Source organism: Rattus norvegicus, chromosome 2, assembly GCF_036323735.1.
Source record: "Rattus norvegicus strain BN/NHsdMcwi chromosome 2, GRCr8, whole genome shotgun sequence".
NCBI classification, from domain to species: Eukaryota; Metazoa; Chordata; class Mammalia; order Rodentia; family Muridae; genus Rattus; species Rattus norvegicus.
In genome coordinates, this window is record NC_086020.1 from 107,122,635 (window position 1) to 107,129,024 (window position 6,390).

At 41.3% G+C, this 6,390-nt stretch overlaps 1 pseudogene; it reads right to left on the bottom strand.

The window, feature by feature from the left end:
• Window positions 1–5,949: 5,949 nt before the first annotated feature.
• On the bottom strand, window positions 5,950–6,061 carry LOC120101351 (small nucleolar RNA SNORA17; annotated as a pseudogene).
• Window positions 6,062–6,390: the final 329 nt, after the last annotated feature.

Below are 6,390 nucleotides of genomic sequence, written 5' to 3' on the forward strand. Positions count from 1 at the left end.
AGTGTCTGCGGCCTAAAACTGGTCTTCAATAAAAATAAGGGAAGAATGCCCACATATACGTGGAAATTGAACAATGCTCTACTCAATGATAACCTGGTCAAGGAAGAAATAAAGAAAGAAATTAAAAACTTTTTAGAATTTAATGAAAATGAAGGTACAACATACCCAAACTTATGGGACACAATGAAAGCTGTGCTAAGAGGAAAACTCATAGCGCTGAGTGCCTGCAGAAAGAAACAGGAAAGAGCATATGTCAGCAGCTTGACAGCACACCTAAAAGCTCTAGAACAAAAAGAAGCAAATACACCCAGGAGGAGTAGAAGGCAGGAAATAATCAAACTCAGAGCTGAAATCAACCAAGTAGAAACAAAAAGGACCATAGAAAGAATCAACAGAACCAAAAGTTGGTTGTTTGAGAAAATCAACAAGATAGATAAACCCTTAGCCAGACTAACGAGAGGACACAGAGAGTGCGTCCAAATTAACAAAATCAAAAATGAAAAGGGAGACATAACTACAGATTCAGAGGAAATTCAAAAAATCATCAGATCTTACTATAAAAACCTATATTCAACAAAACTTGAAAATCTTCAGGAAATGGACAATTTCCTAGACAGATACCAGGTATCGAAGTTAAATCAGGAACAGATAAACCAGTTAAACAACCCCATAACTCCTAAGGAAATAGAAGCAGTCATTAAAGGTCTCCCAACCAAAAAGAGCCCAGGTCCAGACGGGTTTAGTGCAGAATTCTATCAAACCTTCATAGAAGACCTCATACCAATATTATCCAAACTATTCCACAAAATTGAAACAGATGGAGCCCTACCGAATTCCTTCTATGAAGCCACAATTACTCTTATACCTAAACTACACAAAGACCCAACAAAGAAAGAGAACTTCAGACCAATTTCCCTTATGAATATCGACGCAAAAATACTCAATAAAATTCTGGCAAACCGAATTCAAGAGCACATCAAAACAATCATCCACCATGATCAAGTAGGCTTCATCCCAGGCATGCAGGGATGGTTTAATATAAGGAAAACCATCAACGTGATCCCTCATATAAACAAACTGAAAGAACAAAACCACATGATCATTTCATTAGATGCTGAGAAAGCATTTGACAAAATTCAACACCCCTTCATGATAAAAGTCCTGGAAAGAATAGGTATTCAAGGCCCATACCTAAACATAGTAAAAGCCATATACAGCAAACCAGTTGCTAACATTAAACTAAATGGAGAGAAACTTGAAGCAATCCCACTAAAATCAGGGACTAGACAAGGCTGGCCACTCTCTCCCTACTTATTCAATATAGTTCTTGAAGTTCTAGCCAGAGCAATCAGACAACAAAAGGAGATCAAGGGGATACAGATCGGAAAAGAAGAGGTCAAAATATCACTATTTGCAGACGACATGATAGTATATTTAAGTGATCCCAAAAGTTCCACCAGAGAACTACTAAAGCTGATAAACAACTTCAGCAAAGTGGCTGGGTATAAAATTAACTCAAATAAATCAGTTGCCTTCCTCTATACAAAAGAGAAATAAGCCGAGAAAGAAATTAGGGAAACTACACCATTCATAATAGACCCAAATAATATAAAGTACCTCGGTGTCACTTTAACCAAGCAAGTAAAAGATCTGTACAATAAGAACTTCAAGACACTGAGGAAAGAAATTGAAGAAGACCTCAGAAGATGGAAAGATCTCCCATGCTCATGGATTGGCAGGATTAATATAGTAAAAATGGCCATTTTACCAAAAGCAATCTACAGATTCAATGCAATCCCCATCAAAATACCAATCCAATTCTTCAAAGAGTTAGACAGAACAATTTGCAAATTCATCTGGAATAACAAAAAACCCAGGATAGCTAAAGCCATCCTCAACAATAAAAGGACTTCAGGGGGAATCACTATCCCTGAACTCAAGCAGTATTACAGAGCAATAGTGATAAAAACTGCATGGTATTGGTACAGAGACAGACAGATAGACCAATGGAATAGAATTGAAGACCCAGAAATGAACCCACACACCTATGGTCACTTGATTTTTGACAAAGGAGCCAAAACCATCCAATGGAAAAAAGATAGCATTTTCAGCAAATGGTGCTGGTTCAACTGGAGGGCAACATGTAGAAGAATGCAGATCGATCCATGCTTATCACCCTGTACAAAGCTTAAGTCCAAGTGGATCAAGGACCTCCACATCAAACCAGACACACTCAAACTAATAGAAGAAAAACTAGGGAAGCATCTGGAACACATGGGCACTGGAAAAAATTTCCTGAACAAAACACCAATGGCTTACGCTCTAAGATCAAGAATCGACAAATGGGATCTCATAAAACTGCAAAGCTTCTGTAAGGCAAAGGACACTGTGGTTAGGACAAAACGGCAACCAACAGATTGGGAAAAGATCTTTACCAATCCTATAACAGATAGAGGCCTTATATCCAAAATATACAAAGAACTCAAGAAGTTAGACCGCAGGGAAACAAATAACCCTATTAAAATATGGGGTTCAGAGCTAAACAAAGAATTCACAGCTGAGGAATGCCGAATGGCTGAGAAACACCTAAAGAAATGTTCAACATCTTTAGTCATAAGGGAAATGCAAATCAAAACAACCCTGAGATTTCACCTCACACCAGTGAGAATGGCTAAGATCAAAAACTCAGGTGACAGCAGATGCTGGCGAGGATGTGGAGAAAGAGGAACACTCCTCCATTGTTGGTGGGATTGCAGACTGGTAAAACCATTCTGGAAATCAGTCTGCAGGTTCCTCAGAAAATTGGACATTGAACTGCCTGAGGATCCAGCCATACCTCTCTTGGGCATATACCCAAAAGATGCCTCAACATATAAAAGAGACACGTGCTCCACTTTGTTCATCGCAGCCTTATTTATAATAGCCAGAAACTGGAAAGAACCCAGATGCCCTTCAACAGAGGAATGGATACAGAAAATGTGGTACATCTACACAATGGAATATTACTCAGCTATCAAAAACAACGAGTTTATGAAATTCGTAGGCAAATGGTTGGAACTGGAAAATATCATCCTGAGTGAGCTAACCCACTCACAGAAAGACATACATGGTATGCACTCATTGATAAGTGGCTATTAGCCCAAATGCTTGAAGTACCCTAGATCCCTAGAACAAAGGAAACTCAAGACGGATGATCAAAATGTGAATGCTTCACTCCTTCTTTAAATGAGGAAAAAGAATACCCTTGGCAGGGAAGGGAGAGGCAAAGATTAAAACAGAGAATGAAGGAACACCCATTCAGAGCCTGCCCCACAGGTGGCCCATACATATACAGCCACCCAATTAGACAAGATGGATGAAGCAAAGAAGTGCAGACCGACAGGAGCCGGATGTAGATCGCTCCTGAGAGACACAGCCAGAATTACAGCAAATACAGAGGCGAATGCCAGCAGCAAACCACTGAACTGAGAATAGGTCCCCCGTTGAAGGAATCAGAGAAAGAACTGGAAGAGCTTGAAGGTGCTCGAGACCCCAAAAGTACAACAATGTCAAGCAACCAGAGCTTCCAGGGACTAAGCCACTACCTAAAGACTATACATGGACTGACCCTGGACTCTGTCCCCATAGGTAGCAATGAATATCCTAGTAAGAGCACCAGTGGAAGGGGAAGCCCTGGGTCCTGCTAAGACTGAACCCCCAGTGAACTAGACTATGCGGGGAGGGTGGCAATGGGGGGAGGTTTGGGAGGGGAACACCCATAAGGAAGGGGAGGGGGGAGGGTGATGTTTGTCCGGAAACCAGGAAAGGGAATAACACTTGAAATGTATATAAGAAATACTCAAGTTAATAATAAAAAAAAAAAAAGAATTAGTGTCTGTTCTCCTTGGTGCTGCCATTTGTAGGATTTATAAAAATAAAATTTACCAAAAAATTAAAAAAATGATGTATATTATATTTTAAAGTATTTATTTTTTAAATTTATTAATAAAATTAAATTCTAACTAGAAATATGTCGAAAATAAAATCTGTGTCTTAAAATTGTTCTTATATCAGTGTGTGTGTGTGTGTGTGTGTGTGTGTGTGTGTGTGTGTGTGTGTATGTGTGTGTGTACATGCCGCAGCTTATGCATGGAGATCAGAGATCAACTCTCAGGAATCTGTTCTGTCTTTGTTCAATGTGTGTTCTGAGGATTAAACTCAAGCATTAAGGCTTGGCAGCAGGTTTCTTTACTTACTAAGCCATCACACAGCTCCAAGCTCTGTCATTTATCTTATTCATTGTTGTTGAAATCTAGACGACATGGTAGATTTGATGTCGTTCTATTTTAATGTTGAGAACTTTTAAATCTTCATTTTTATTTTTAACTTTTTATTGGTTCTTTGTGAATAATCCTCATCACCTCCCTTGAACCCTTGAACTTCTTCACCAACATAGAAAAATATCTCATAATGGAGGCTATAGTGTGTCACAGTGTGTCCCACAGTATGGACTTTTGCCCCTACTTCTTTGCTTTTAAATGTTCATTTCAATGATTTGCTGATCTGGTACAAGGCTTCTGACTTCTGTTACTCTATCAATACTGAAGCCTCACTGGGACTCTTCTCAGATATCCTGTTGTTGTTCTTTGTCATGGCGATCCTACAGTTTGATCTGTAGAGCTGGCCCATTCATGCACTGGAGCAGTTCATAGATAGGGCTAGATGTTGGGGTAGGCTAATTCAAAGCCCTGTGTCTGTGCCTGAGTGGTACCTGAGCTGGCCAGTCTACTACTGATTTTCCCATTTTCACTCCCTTAGGCCATCTCACTTGCAACCCTGAAACTAGGGCCAGATCTATCGTCCTGACCCAGGCAAGGTGTAGGGCTAGTTCCCTGAAGTGCTGCAGCAGCTAAGGAGCAGGGCCAGCTCTCCTATTTTCATAACTCCAGGGCCAACACTCTCTTTTGCCATAGATGGCCTGGATGGCATCTTCCCCTCACCCGCAATGCTACACAGCAGACAAAACAGAAGGCCTGATTTACCATGTTCCCACACTCACAGTATGCTCACATGCATCCTGACCATCAGAGTCAGCTCTACTGTGATGCTCAGGTGAGGTGCAGGGCCTGTTTTTTTGAGTGCTGCAGCAAGTGAAGAGCAGGGACAACTTTCCTGTTCTCATGACCTGGTTGGAGCTAACTCTCCCAAATGTTACTGGTTGCAAGGGCAAAAGGGAGGGGAAGGAAATCTCTCCCTTGCCAACATCTCACACCAGACAAGAGGCAGGGCCAGCTCTCCCACATTCATACCCCTGCAGCCAGCTCATGAACAACTTCCACATCTAGGGCCATCTATACTATGGTGTCTAGGTAAGGGACAGGGCCAGTTCTCCTGCTCTGATGAACTTGAGGCCAGATATCCCACCTGTCACAGGTGGCAATGGTAGAGTAGGTGTCTCCCACTTGTCCACTCTACCACATGGAGAGGAGTGGTAAGACCAGGTCTCACTCATGGTGCTATACTTGGGACCAGCTCACCCACAAATCATACAATGTGCATTCTTGCTCTCCGGAGCAGCTGTCTAGGGGTGGGTGGGGTCAGCTATTTTGCTTTCATGTCTCCAGCAGCAGCTTTCCCACAATATCTAGATGAGGGATTGGGGCCAGTCCTCAGTCACTGACATGATGCTGGGTAGCCTGAGATGTCTGCCTGGCCTTTGGTGGTAACAGACCTCTACTGCTGCAGGGACATGGACCCACATGTGGCCCTAGGTGGCAGCACCAGTTAGGATCCCAGCATGATTAGTGATTGGATTACTGGGACAACAGTGGGGTTCTTTAATCTCTGGATTGTTCTCCATCATGTTCACATGAGCCTGCAAGGTGCTGACTAGTTGTCATCCTAGGGTACGTCTCTGTCCAGGACCCCTGGCACCAGACTGGTGGTTGTCTAAGGCTTACATTTTCAGGGAATATTAGGCTAAAAATCATTCAGATAGGCAGAACATAGTCCTTCTCCCTTCTGCTACCTCCTGACATACATGTGACACATCAGCCACAGCTGCTACACTCCTAGAGTCAGGAATGACTTCATATTCTTTTGACAAAGTTGAACCTAACAAATAGCCCTGTCCATTGGATGACTATTCTGTTGTTAGACTATGAACAGATATTGATGAAAAAAGTAAATATAAATAGTCAATGGATATAGTTTTTAAACATCAAAGTTGATAAATATTTAAAAATAAAGTTGCTAAAATATTTAAAGGTTAAAATGTAGTTGACATGTATTTAGCTGAATGCAAACAACAGATATTAACAATTCCTCTTTAAAGCGTAAGAAATATAGCTTAAGAAAGAAATCAAGCTTTCTGTTTTGATTTCCTGTCAGGCTTTCTCCTGAGCGGAGAAA